The sequence below is a fragment of the Anolis sagrei genome, chromosome 5 (genome assembly GCF_037176765.1).
Source record: "Anolis sagrei isolate rAnoSag1 chromosome 5, rAnoSag1.mat, whole genome shotgun sequence".
NCBI classification, from domain to species: domain Eukaryota; kingdom Metazoa; phylum Chordata; class Lepidosauria; order Squamata; family Dactyloidae; genus Anolis; species Anolis sagrei.
This window is the reverse complement of record NC_090025.1, coordinates 106,083,848-106,098,178: the sequence shown is the minus strand read 5'-3', so window position 1 is coordinate 106,098,178 and position 14,331 is coordinate 106,083,848. Positions and strand designations below refer to the sequence as shown.

The following is a 14,331-nucleotide window of genomic DNA, read 5'->3' as shown; positions in this document are numbered from 1 at the left end:
ACAACAACAACAACAATAATAAAATGAATTGATAAATAATCATACAAAAACACTAAAATAATTTAAGCAATATTATATTTTTTACAATCAGAATTGAACAGAAGAACATTTTCTTCTCCAAGAGACTATCAGGATCTTCCTCAAGACAGATATTACTTTGTCCCATGTGTCTGGATCTAGCTTTTGGGGGCATAAACCGTATTGAAGAAACACTAAAGTTGGGACTTCTCTTTTGAAGAGCTGCCAGCATTGAAGAGGACTCCTCATTCTGAGAAATGGCCACAGATGTGGATATGTCTGACTATTTGCAATTAGAAGTAAAGTAAATGCTGAAATTGCTATCTGCGTTAGAGAAATTGCTATCTGCGTGGGGGTTGAGAGACAGAGATGCATTGTTTGCCATAGCAATGTGCTCATCTTCAGACTCGGGTCCTGGTCACAGACCACAGAGATTGGCAACAAAGCACGAGGGGTGTTCAATTGAGTGGCTGGGATTAAAACTGGAACAGAAATCTGGTCATCAAACATTTCGTGTGCAAATTTGTTCGACACATCTTCATTGGGGTTGTCATTCCCTTCCTCGCTCCTAGCATTTTGGTATTGGCAATGGTAAGAAATGCCACTTGCCTCTAAAGGAACAAAATTTATTAGATCATTGCCCGAAACTACTTCTAACTGATTGGAAGCTATCATCTCTCTGCTGCCATCCATCCACTCCTCTTCATAGAAACCATCTTCATCCTTGAGCTTGTTTGGAGGTTCTAGCAGGGGAGTACAGCTATCGTAAAACCGGGACTGAAGACTGGAGACCTCGGTACACTCCTTCTATACCTGGGACGTCGTCCTCTTCCACCGAGCGTGCAGCTTCGGGAGGGACGCACATGGAGCGGTGAGGGAGGAAGGGGACACCCGCCTAGCCAGCCAGATCAGCCGAATCAACCCTGGTGATCAATGGGGTGACAGATGTCGCAGCCAGATCGCCCTCACATCAATCCATTCATTTCTCCACAGATATTAACATATTCTAGAGCTGCAAGTGGAAGCTCTATCTCCAGATTTTTATTAGGGCCATCAAAAGGATCGTAACTGTAGCCAGCGTGAAAGACATGAAATTCTGAAATTTTCGTAATCAAAATTCAGCAAAACGTTATTGTTTTCTGCTTCTTGTGTTTCATCTATTGTATCTTCTGTTGGATTAGGACAAAACTGAAAGCTAACTAACTGTTGCTGTATTTCCACGATGTCTTCCAAATTGCCAATCCTTTCTTCTAAATTCTCCACTTGGCTTTTAAGTGTTTTGGTCAACTGACAAGCAGAATCACAAACGTCATTCGCCTGCATTAACTTCAAGCAGAGCTCACTATTTTCCTGAGTAATTTCTTTTAGGTTTTATTTTTTCCAAATCCTCACATTGCTTTTGCTTGCCCTCAATTTCCTGTTGTAGATGTTCACATTGTTTGCTCTTATCAGAAAGCAACTGGAAGCAGCAGCTCTCGCTCCATGTGTAACAGCTCCATGCTTGCTTTTGGAGAGACTCACAGCAGTGGTTCAGGTCACCATCCACTGAATGTGCCTTGGAGGCTTGGCAGACGGCCATGGGGCTGCTCAGGGAGTGAGGCCTGCTCTTGGTGACTTCGGGGTGGTCAGAGGGGCTCCTCTGCAGGGCTGCTCCCCCTCAAAGCGCTGCAGGATGTACTTGAGGAAGGGGCTCTGTTCCAGTTCCAGCTCAGCCTTGAGGTGGCGGATGCAAGCAGCCTGCTCGCTGCCGATCTCCCTGTGGGGCTTGCCTAGCACTACCTGCAGCTTGGCGTAGGCCTCTCCACTCAGGTCTTGACCTTTGCAGCGGCCTACCAGCTCCTTGGCCAGCTGGCGCTGACGGTCTCGGGCCTGGCGCATGGCAGTGCCATGCTCCCGCTGCAGAAGCTCCTTGACCTGGCACAGCTCAGCCTTCTTCCAGCTGAGCAACTGCCTGATCTCGGCCTCGCGCTGGGAGGAGGATGGGGAAAAGCGAGTGACAAGACATTGAAGCAGGTTGACAGAGACCCCAGCTGAAGGTGTGCCACCAGTGACATGAGAGGGGGTGTTAACAAATGTACATACACTGAGCTTCTGTTTCCATGGTCAGCAGCCTCACGTGGATCATTTAACGAGACAAACAATTCTGGGATTATCTGGACTGAGACGGGAAACTACCTATCTCTGCATTTGGCTTGGGAAACAGAGGGATTTGCCCAACCTTCTTGTTCTCACGGAAATACAAATACAGCAGAGTTATGGAAATCTGACTGTCTCTGAGTTACATCTTATTTTATAAAGAAGCTTATATATTTTATATAAGAAATAGATATAGTACATGGAAAGATACAAGTTACACAGAAAATCGAGAAAAGCAGATGCTATTGTTTATTCATTCAGTCACTTCCAACTCTTCGTGACCTCATGGACCAGCCCATGCCAGAGCTCCCTGTCAGCCGTGGCCACCCCCAGCTCCTTCAAAGTCAATTCAGTCACTTCAAGGATACCATCCAGCATAATTGTCTTCTCCAAGCTTTCCTGTCTTCTCAATATGTGGCCAAAATACTTCATCTTTGCCTCTAATATCCAATGAGCAGCCGGACATTATTTCCTGGAGTATGGACTGGTTTGATCTTCTTGCGGTCCAAGAAACGCTCAGAATTTTCCTCCAGCACCACAGTTCAAAAGGGTCTATCTTTCTTCACTCACCCTTCCTTAAAGCAAATGTAATTGTATCTGCTCAAAGCAGATACAATTTATTAAAGGTTTAGAAATTATAAAGTCCCTTCAATGCATTCTTAAATTGCATTTCATGGACGTGTAGATGCGGCTCCAGTCTCTGTGCCCTTCCCCACAGCCCTATATCCCAGAATATCAAGGTAGAAAATCTCACAATATCTGCTTTGAACTGGGTTATCTGAGTCCACGCTCAGATAATGTGGGATTTTCCGCCTTGATATTCTGGGATATAGGGTTGTTTGGAAGGGCCCTCTGTTTGAAAACTCCTGAGAAGGAGATGCCACTGGACTCCCAGGAAGATGAGCTCATCTTCCATAGATTCTCTTTTCAAATATTTACGCGGGGCTATCATGTCCCCTCCAAACCTTCTCTGCTCCAGGCTAAACATTGTGCTTTCTTGAATCAATACTGCAATCCAAAAGCATTTGCAGCCTCAAAAATCCCACAGTATTCCCCTAATGCTTTTCTCCCAGTTGTTGAATTTGGTTGCAATTTTGGAACAATGTCTGCCCAAAACACACACACATACACACCAAAGTTTCCAACACCACATACAAATAGGGCAATTTGTCTTCCACATCCTTCCAGGAAATGTGATTGTGAGAGCTGTAAACTACCTAAATGGTGTAAAGGCAACAGATCCAGTCTGATCTTGGAAGCTACACAGGATCAGCAGTGGTTATCCATTGGATGGGAGACAACCAAAACATCCCAAGCGCTATAGGAGATATTTTGGAGGAAGGAATGGAGGATTCCTGTTCCAAGAAAGGCCTATGGAATTCATGGGGTTGCCATATGTCAACAGGTGACTTGGAGACACACATAGAGAAGCACACACTTCAGTTAAAAGTGTATTGCGACATCTATTAAAGAATACTAGTGTTTGTCATACAATAACTCCAAGAATTCCGGAGCATTAAGCCATGGTAGTTAGTGTGGGTTCAAATTCCATTCATTATACTGTGTAGATGTGACATCTGAGCTAAAGCAATGTTGTGCAAGGAAAGCAGCCACAGTTGGTTTATCTATTTAGAAAACCAGTGATGACAAATGCTCTCCAAACTCAAGCTCCTACAAGTCAAAACTGCCGCCAATCTGTTCTCAATTTCCAATGCTTCACACCAGGGAAACTTCAAAAAATATATTTTTAAGCAATTTAAAAACATATTTATTACAGAGCCCTTGGCGAACTACAGATCTTCTAGGGGGAGGGGCTATTGCGGCTTCACAGCAACATGACTATATTCATATGTATCATCAAAATGAAGTCGAACATGACCTCTCTCCCCCCCCCCCCATAAAAGATAGTAACTTATAGTTTTGCTAAGGACAAGGACACCAGACTGGATAATAAGGGTTAAGCCTTGGTCAACTTGCCAAGACACTAACAACAACAAGGACCCTTCCCATGGTAGATAGTGTGTACATTTAATCAAGGTTTTATGCCCTATGCTTCATATATAGCAGAAGGTAGAGCATTTATTACTGAGAAACCACCTCCCTTTACACTTATGCACTCTCTTGAACTTCTATGGGACTCTAGTGAGGGGAATAGGTGGGTATATACTCTGTATCATGATTTCTATATTTTCATACTTTCTCCCTGTGTATCTGACCTTTTCCTGACCCTTTTTGCCCCATTCCCCTTTTGAAAAAAATGTATAAAAAATATAAGGAAGCCACCTTGACCTTGGAAAGGAAGGAATTAACAGTTGAAAGAACCTTTATCAAAAGACACTCCTTGCATGGACTATAACAAAGGATCGTATCCCCTGGCCTCGGAGGTTTTGACCACCAGGGGAAACGGCCACTTGGCAAACTTTTATTATATTTCAATAGGACATGAAGAAGCCTTCGGAAAGCTTCCCCTCTCCTGACCTGTCACCTATTCAATCTCTCTCACTGAAGACATCTCCCTAAGTTTCCCCCATTGTTCCTCTGTCTTGGCGTAGAAGGAAAACCCGGATTATGGCGGTATCACCAATATCAATGTTTATTGTAATCACTCACAAGACAATAGTAAGGCTTCGCTCGTAGGCCTTTTAGGACTCGCCAAGCCCCTTGGACATTTCCTGAGTTTCCATAATCCACTCAAGAATGCATTGTATCCCCTTGTCCCACCACCCTCTCTTCTGATTCGCTGGAGCGCCGAGGCGACGGAAGCCCTCTAATTGGCCCAGGCGCACAGCAGAAGCCCTGTGATTGGCCCAGGTGTTCGAGAGGCAGCTGAGCCTCCTCCCAACTGTTGCAGCACCGGCCAATCACCTTCAAGCCAGGCGGAGGGCGGGGAGTGGGAGATTCAAACCAGGCAACTCTGTTTTTCTATAAAAATGGCTTTTATTTGTACTCATGCATGCTTAGCTTGGCAAAATATTGCTGCTTTGCATCCTTTTCAGCTGAATTGCAATAAAATCATCTTGGTGGTGCTTCCTTCAACTTTAGTGAGATTTTTTGGGGGGGAATTTAGGAAAAACCTTTTAAATTGGGCTTCTTTTTGCTCACCATTGTAGCGATCTCTCTTTGGTGGGGCCACAGGGTCTCTCCTTCAGGGCCAGACCCTTTTAAATTCCACCTCGATTTCAAGACCTACAGTTTAACAGGCAAATCTTACGTATATGTATATATAATGTCCATAATGTAGAAAACACCATTTCCCCCCTCCTCTCATCCTTCTTCATGGGTCATGCTAACAGTTACTCAGGCCCCTTCTACATTACCATATAATCCAATTCAAAGCAGATCATATCTATCTATTGTAGAGTCTCCCTTATCCAACATAAACGGGCCAGCAGAACATTGGATAAGCGAAAATGTTGGATACTAAGGAGGGATTAGAGAAAAGCCTATTAAACGTCAAATTACATTATGATTTTACAAATTGAGCACCAAAACATCATGCTTTGCAACAAATTGACAGAAAAAAGCAGTTGAATACATGGTAACATTATGTAGTAATTACTGTATTTATGAATTTAGTATCAAAACATAGCAATGTATTGAAACAGCATTGGATCCGGGTGGGAGGCAGACTGCGTTGGATAATACAAAACATCAGATGAGCGAAGGTTGGATAAGTGAGACTCTATCTCTGTATGTATTGGTCTCAATTTACTGTAGTCACTTCATTTGACGTCTTAAAAAGTAGAAGAGCCAACATTTAGAGAATAAAAGTTAATACTCAAGTTACTGAAGCAACTCTAATCTGCAGAATGATAAAGCAATTCTTCTGGCTGCTTGGCCAGTCTACACTATACATGTTTGCTGAGAAGTAAGGCTCATACAGTTCACTGGGGTTAATGTCCATGCAAATACTTGTGTATATAGGATTGCAGCCAAAGAATTCAACCCTAATTGCAAGAGATGGTCAAGGGCCAACAAGGAAACACTGCAACAACTGAAGTTGTGTTAAATCCAGACTACTCCCAGCCTAAACCTTATGTAAATGTTACTTAATGAATTTGAATCAATATATAAAAGGAGAACTGAGCAGTAGCACTAGTATGGCAATAATGTTTTTGAACAACACCCCTCCCCATACCCTAAGGATTTACAGTTCGTCAAGGACATCCAAGCAAAATAAAATGAAATAATTTCATTTCCCTTTTCTGTGAGATCTCCACGACCCCCACAACAGACCAGCAGCAGGAAGTCTACCTTGAGTATCATCCAGTTAAAAGCAGATAATCTGGATTTTATATGGCAGTGTAGAAGGGGCCTGAGTTTGGGCCTACACTGTCATATGAAATCCAGATTATCTGATTTGAACTGGATTATATGGCAGTGTAGACTCATATAATCCAGTTCAAAGCAGATAATGTGGATTATCTGATTTAATAATCTGGATTATATGGCAGTGTAGAAGGGGCCTGAGTCTTCAATGCCATATAATCTAGTTTAAAGCAGATAATCTGGGATCAGGAACTGGATTATATGGCAGTGTAGATAGGGTCTGTGCTTCCATACATTGATTAAAAATTGGTAGGTAAAGCTTTTTAGGGATGTTGGAAATTATTTATGACACTTTGGGTTGATACTATGATTGTGTTATTAATTGAGAGGACATTTGGATCTGCTGTAACCCCATTCATCTTTTCCCCCTGCCCCCTTTTAGTTTAGCCACCAGAAAAGTTGAATTCCTTCCAGGGTGAGAGAGGTGGGATAGAAACGCTGTAAATAAAGAAACAACAGTTCTGGCATCAGAAATTAGCTTTGTGAGCAGATAACTTGAGATCTGCCACCAGAAGAGGAATTCTTGCTAAAAGAAAGGTATTCTGCAGGTAGAAACTCTTGTTTCTATTTCTAGCAGCCACCAGAGCTTTGAGCTAGGCTGGATCTATACTGCCGTATATCCTAGGATCTGATACAACTGGATTATATGAGTCTACACTGCCAGATAATCTGGGATCAGATTCTGGGATATAGGGCAATGTAGATCCAACCTTAGAATTCATGACGATGATGGTGATGATGATTATTATTGCAATTACTAAAACATAAATAAGATGTTTTACTTTTACAATGAAACCCTAGCAAATGGCCACCCAGCCTTTGTAGTAGTAGTAGTAGTAGTAGTAGTAGTAATACTCCTGACCTCACAATGGTGTTAAAAAACGAAGTATAGATCGTTGATGTTGCAATCCCAGGTGACAGCAGGATTGAAGAGAAACAACTGGAAAAGCTGACACAATATGAGGATTTAAAGATCGAACTGTAAAGACTCTGCTGGTACCAGTGGTGATCGGCACACTGGGTACAATGCCTAAAGACCTTGGCCTGCACTTAAACACAATCGGCACTGACAAAATTACCATTGCCAGCTGCAAAAGGCCACCTTACTGGGATCTGCAAACATTATTCGCCAATACATCACACAGTCCTAGACACTTGGGAAGTGTCCGACGTGTGATCCAATACAACAGCGAGCAGAGTGATCTTGTTTGCTGTGGACTCATCTTTTTGTGTTTCTAACAACAGCAGCAGCAGCAGTAGCAGCAGTAGCAGTAGCAGCAGCAGCAGCAGCAATAATAGGAGCAACCCTAGGGGGGAATTCAGTTGAACTTCCTTCTGCCATGTAGAAAAAGCACAATCAAAGCATCCCCTGCGATGGGAGGGAGACAGAGTTTTGGAAGCAACAAAGGCAAGGGAAAAAACCTTTTGGGGGTGAGGGAGGCAGGGGAGTAGGAAAAATGAAGGTATGCTTGGTGGAGGCGGGGGGGGGGGGAGAAGGAAGAGGAAACTGTGGAGCCCCTTAGAGTGCTTTGCAGAGACCCAAGTGCTCCACAGAGCACACTTTGAGAAGCACTGCTATAGATAATTAATAGATACCACATTGACCTCTTCTATATTGCACTTGTCTTCAGTAGCAAAACTGCATTAATTTGCCAGTTCATGATCCCACAATCAGATTTGTACATGCCCATATGGCCCACCTTGGCATACCTTGAGGTTTATTTATTTTTAATTAATTTTTTTTGCACAATTGCTTTTAAAAACAAAACACACACACACTTATATATATTGTGTGTGTATGTGTGTGTGGTAGAGCATAAAATAAATCAAAGCAACCACCTTGGTAATAATGTAGGGAGGAGGATAATCCCAGCCCCTAATTTTATTGTATTGCCATCCTGATGGCACAGAGCAGAAGGGACTCAACACACCAAGGTAGGTGATAGGAACATTCCCAAATAGGATCTATTTACAGCTAGAGATGGAAGAATTGTGGGGGGAGGGTGACCAAACTAGTAGTGGGATACCCGACTTCATGTAATACAGGGAGTTGCCAAAAATGGCTGAACTGTAATGCTGGTTTCTCTGCTTTGTATGATAAAGTCTTGAGAATCTGGAGACCAATATTTGAATTTCTGCTTGGTCATCCTTGCAAAGGATGAAGATTGCTCCTGCCCCCCCCCCCCTTCTCCCTGTGCATCATTTCTATGCACCAAGAGGGCCGGCAGTAGGGAAATGCTGGGTGGGTAAGTTATTTTCTTTTTAAAAGGCTTTTCTAGTGCTTTTCTTTTGTGTCTGGGTGCCCTCCCAGAAGATGTGACAGGACATTTGGACATATCCCACCCCCCTCTGAAAAGCATGGATTTTGGGCCAGTGTGTGGACTCTAACGCAGGCCCGATCTGATTTTTAAAACTCCATTGGGCACACATTAAAGTCCTGTCTGGAACCGCCCCCAGATTATCTGGCAGCGTGAATTCATATAATCCAGTTAAAAAAAAAAAAGAAAACCTGGAATCACATCCTGGGATATAGGGCCTGTCTGGAAGGGCCCTAAATCCACACTGCCATATAATCCAGTTCAAAGCAGATAATCTGGGATCAGATCCTGAGGTATAGGGCACTGTAGATCCAGCCTAGAATTCCCTTTTTAATAGTAATTCTACTACTCATTAGCCACCAGGGGGAGTGGTGAGCCATCAAACAATCAGCTCCATAAGCTTCTTTAACTAAAAATCTCATCTATATTGCCAGTGCAGTTTGGTACTGTAGTGCAGGCAGTCTCCAAGTTACAAACAGGAGAGGCTCTTTAGGTTTGTGCTTAAGTTTTTTGCAAGTCAGAACATTTAATTTATATATTTACGACATTTATATGCTGCCCTTCGCACCCCGAAGGCGACTCAGAGAGGCTTACAAGATATATACATACAATATATTATATTATTAGCATAGTACAATATCAGTATTATATATTGCTATATTGTATTGTACCATTATATTGTAATATTATTAGTAATATTACATGTAATATAAATATATAATTATAATATATTATTAGTATTATATTGTATTACATTATAATATTATAAATATAAATATATATAATATACATATAATATTTATAATATTTTATATAATATTATAAGTATTATATGTATATACAATATTTTACATTATATTGCATTATATTATATTATTAGTATAGCACAGGAGACAAGGTGGAACTGTCCCTGGCCCCCTCTCTATTCACTCTGACCCAGAGTGGTGGTGGTGGTGGGGGGGGGGGGGGGTCCCCAATTGATGACATATGAGGAGACAAGATGGAACATGTAAGTTTATTAAGTATAGCTTTGGATAGCATAGGGAAGGGTTAACATCCCAGTAGGGTTTGGTTTGCTGCCTGTCCCCCTGTTTGGAAGATTTCACTTCACTTTATGTCTTATAATGCAGTTCATTATATGGTCAGTGTAGACTCAGGCTGGATCTACACTGCCTTAAATATACCAGGATTTGATCTCAGACTATCTGCTTTGAACTGAGTTATATGAGTCTACACTGCCAGATAATCCAGGATAAGCAGAAGAACTTTGAATATGTTTTGATGGTTTTTAGCTGAAAATGTTAATGCTGTTTGTGTGTAATTCTGTTTAAATGTTTGTATATTTGCATATTTTAAATTGGATACCAATACTTTTATGTCAAGCCGCTTTGAGTCCCCTTTGGGGAGATAAGGCAGGGTATAAATGATGATGATGATGATGATGATGATGATCTGGGATCTGGTCCAAGAATATAGGGTAGTGTAGATCCAGCCCCTTTCCAAACAGCTGAATAAAAACCCACATTTTCTGCTTTGAACTGGGATATATGGCAGTGTGGACCTGGGGCCCTTCCACATAGTCCTATATCCCAGAAAATCAAGGCAGAAAATCCCACATTATCTGAGTGTGGACTCAGATAACCAAGTTAAAAGCAGATATTGTGAGATTTTCTGCCTTGATATTCTGGATTGCATGGCTGTGTGGAAGGGCCCTCAAGTTCAAAGCAGATATTGTGGGATTTGTAAGCTGCACCGAGTCCTTCGGGAGATGTTAGCGGGGTACAAATAAAGTCAATAATAATAATAATAATAATAATAATAATAATAATAATAATATTCTGAGGACCCTTCCACACAGTCCTACATCCCAGAAAATCAAGGCAGGAAATCCCACATTATCTGAGTGGGGACTCAAATAACCCAGTTCAAAGCAGATATTGTGCGATTTTCTGCTTTGATATTCTGGGATATAGGGCTGTATGAAAGGGCCCTGAGTTATATGGCTATGTGGAAAGGCACCCAGCCTCACATGATGCAGTTCAATGTAGTTAAACTGGATTATATAAATCTACACAGACTGCATTATATGGCAGTGTAGATAGGGCCTGGCTTTTCAGAAACCTCCACCTTAAATTCTTGCGTATTTGTTTTTTGGAGAGGGGAAGGTTATCCCAAGCCTTTACTGCTTTCTGTTTGATTTTGTGACAAGGAAGAGAAACATTTCCTTCTGGCCCTTCTTTCATTAAATACATTCTATTTGGGGAACAATCTACCCAGAATCCTTTGTATTTGCCCTCTCTGATGGAAAACTTTTGTTTCATGTCTGTCTTGTAGCTATTCTGTACATTGGCATGTTTTCCCCGGATCTAGGATTTGTTCTTATCCGGGTTCAGGCATGAAGTCTTTTGTTCTTTTTAAAAAAACTTATCTTTGACCTTGAAGTGGTTTTGATAAAAGTGCTGAGAATGGCAAATAAACCAGCATTCATGCATTACACACATAAGGAACTTGTAGCACCTTTGAGATTAACAGAGAGAAAGAAGTTGGCCTCATAAACTTTTGTAGACTACTTTTACTGCAACAGATGCAAACAGGTTTTTAAAAGGTTCCATAAACCTTATACCTCTCCCTGGTATTGAAATTGTCTGAAGCACAAACACACCATATATAATCCAGATTATCTGCTTTGAACTGGATTGTATGAGTCTAAACTGCCATATAATTCAGTTCAAAGAAGATAATTGGATTTTATATGACACTAGCCATCCCCTGCCATGCACTGCTGTGTATATGTGTTTGTGTGTGTGTGTATTTGTGTATATATATGTGTTTATGTGTGTGTGTGTATTTGTGTATATATGTGTGTTTGCATGTGTGTGTGTATATATCTATATAAATAAAAATGTAATGTTCGTTTGTGGGATTAACAGAACGCAAAAACCACTGGGGGAATTGACACCAAATTTGGACAGCATACACCTAACAACCCAATGTATGTCCTTCAATCAAAAGAATCAAGTTTGCCATTTGGGAGTTGTAGTTGCTGGGATTTATAGTTCACCGACTATCAATGAGCATTCTGAACTCTACCAATGATTGAATGGAACCAAACTTGGTACACAGGAATTCCATGACCAACAGAAAACATTAGAAGGGTTTGGTGGGCATTAACCTTGAGTTTGGGAGTTGTAGTTCACCTACATCCAGAGAGCACTGTGGACTCAGACAATTATGGATCTGGACCAAACTCAATATGTGCAAATGTGAACACTTGTTAGAGTTTGGGGAAAATAGGATCTTGATATTTGGGATTTGTAGTTACTGGGATTTATAGTTCACCTACAATCACAGAGCATTCTGAACCCCACCAACAATAGAATTGGGCAAACATCCTACACAGAACCCCCATGTCGGCCACAGCAACATGTGGCAGGGGATGGCTAGTGTGTGTGTGTGTGTATATATATATATATATATATATATATATTTAGAAGGGTCTCACCCTGGAAGGAGAGACCCTGCAGACCCACCAAAGTGGGCTCGCTACTTTGGTGAGCAAAAGAAAGGAGAAGCCGCAGTTGAAAGAATTCCCTAATTTCCCAAAAGAATATCACTAAAGCTGAAGGAAGCACCACCGAGTTGATTTTATTGCAATCCAGCTGGAAAGGATGCAAAGCTGCAATAATTCATCAAGCAAAGCATACAGAGTACACAAAATAAAGCCTTTTTATACATAAACAGAGCTGTCAGTTTTGAATTTCCCGCTCCCCGCCCTCTGTCGGCTTGGCGATGATTGGCTGGCGCTCTACAGCTGGGAAGAGGCTTGGACGCCTCCTGAGTGCCTTAGCCAATAGATGTGTATGAATGTGTGCATGTGCATATGTATATGAGTGTATGTGTATATGTATATCTGGTGTATTTTTGAGATTTTTAAGTCTGTTCCGCTGGGGTTTGTGTGTGTGTGTTTAGGGGTCATGAACACTCGTTGGACTGTTAGGTGTGTTGTGTCCAATTTTCGTGTCAATTCATCCAGTGGTTTTTGAGTTATGTTAATCCCACAAACGAACATTACATTTTTATTTATATAGATTGCAGATGGTGCCTGTAATGATTCTTACTCCATAGGCCGAAGGAGAAGCCTGAAATATCAGTAGGCAGGACTCCATTTTGGGAGGGTCAGCAAAGGAAGCAGACATCTTGGGAGTGTAAAAGGAGAAGAGGGGAGGAGCTGAAACTCTCTTTTGATTGGTTAGGACAGATGGGAGGAGTTTAGCCCTGAGAGGGAAAAGTGTGAGCTTGAGAGAAAGAAGGGAGATTGATTTTTGGGTTTGAAGAAGAAGGAGTAATTTGGGGAACAGAAGAGAGAGGTAGATTTTTGAGCTTAGATTTTTCTGTCAGAGAGCATTTGTGACAGGCAAGGCTGCATTATTTGGCCAGGAAGGTCAAAGTAGTCGCCTGAGTGCGTGTGTGGTTGTTTTTTTTTTGTTTTGTTTTTTTTGCACAAGTGGTTTGCTCTCTGGCTTAGAGTAGATTCGCTTATAGAGGACTCTGCTTAGAGTGTAGCTAATTGCTCTAGGGACAACCTGGTTAGGTTAGTCTGGGGAACTCACTGCTACTGTGTTATTGTAGAGTGAGGTGTTTTACTCATATCTAAGCCAAAGAACCTATTTGAAGTCACCATCAAGATTATTGTGCCTCAGTAACCATTCAAGCTTGTGTGCCTCATTAAAGAAGATAGTTGTTTGTTCAATATTATAAATAAACATTTTATCTAGTTCAACTTTCAAAGAAGACTCAGTAGTGATTCATTCCTGTGATAATAGTTCTATCTGATTTAACATCTTAACAACACAGTCATCTCAGGGAGCTAAGGGAGAGCTGGTGGGCAGGAAGAAGATTACCTCAGGGAATCATCTGTAATTTCCTAAAGTTAATTAGGTGGTGGCAGCGAATCTACCAAAAGTACATACAAGCTACCTCATACATATATAAACACTCCGTGCCAGAATCATATTCCATCAGATTGGTGACAGTGGAGTGGTTTATTACTGAGTTATAATCGCACGATCCTTCATAGTGCCCAAGCCACAAACTCCAGGATCCGATAGCATTGAGCCATGGAAGTTAGAGACCCCTTCTACACTGCCATATAATCTACGTTATCAAAGCAAATAATCCACATTTGAACTGGATTATATGAATCTCCATTGCCATATAATCCAATTTAAAGCAGATAATCTGGGTTGCTGTGAGTTTTTCAGGTTATGCAGCCATGTTCCAGAAGCATTCTCTCCTGACATTTCACTTATCTATGGCAGGCATCCTCAGACGTTGTTGGAAACTAGGCAAGTGGGTTTTATATATCTGTGGAATGTCCAGGGAGGAAGAAAGAACTCTTGTCTGCTTGAGCAACTCAGTGATTCCACCCATGAAAGCCTTCGACAGCATAGATAATTTGGAATTTATATGGCAATGTAGAAGGGACAGAGTGGTGCATTAATTCATTAGAAAAAGAACATCCTCCTGGGCA

The 14,331-nt window shown here is 41.5% G+C and overlaps 1 pseudogene; it reads right to left on the bottom strand.

Annotated features, from left to right (window-relative positions):
• Window positions 1-778: 778 nt before the first annotated feature.
• On the bottom strand, window positions 779-12,997 carry LOC137097122 (RIMS-binding protein 3A-like; annotated as a pseudogene).
• Between the last annotated feature and the right edge of the window lie 1,334 nt (window positions 12,998-14,331).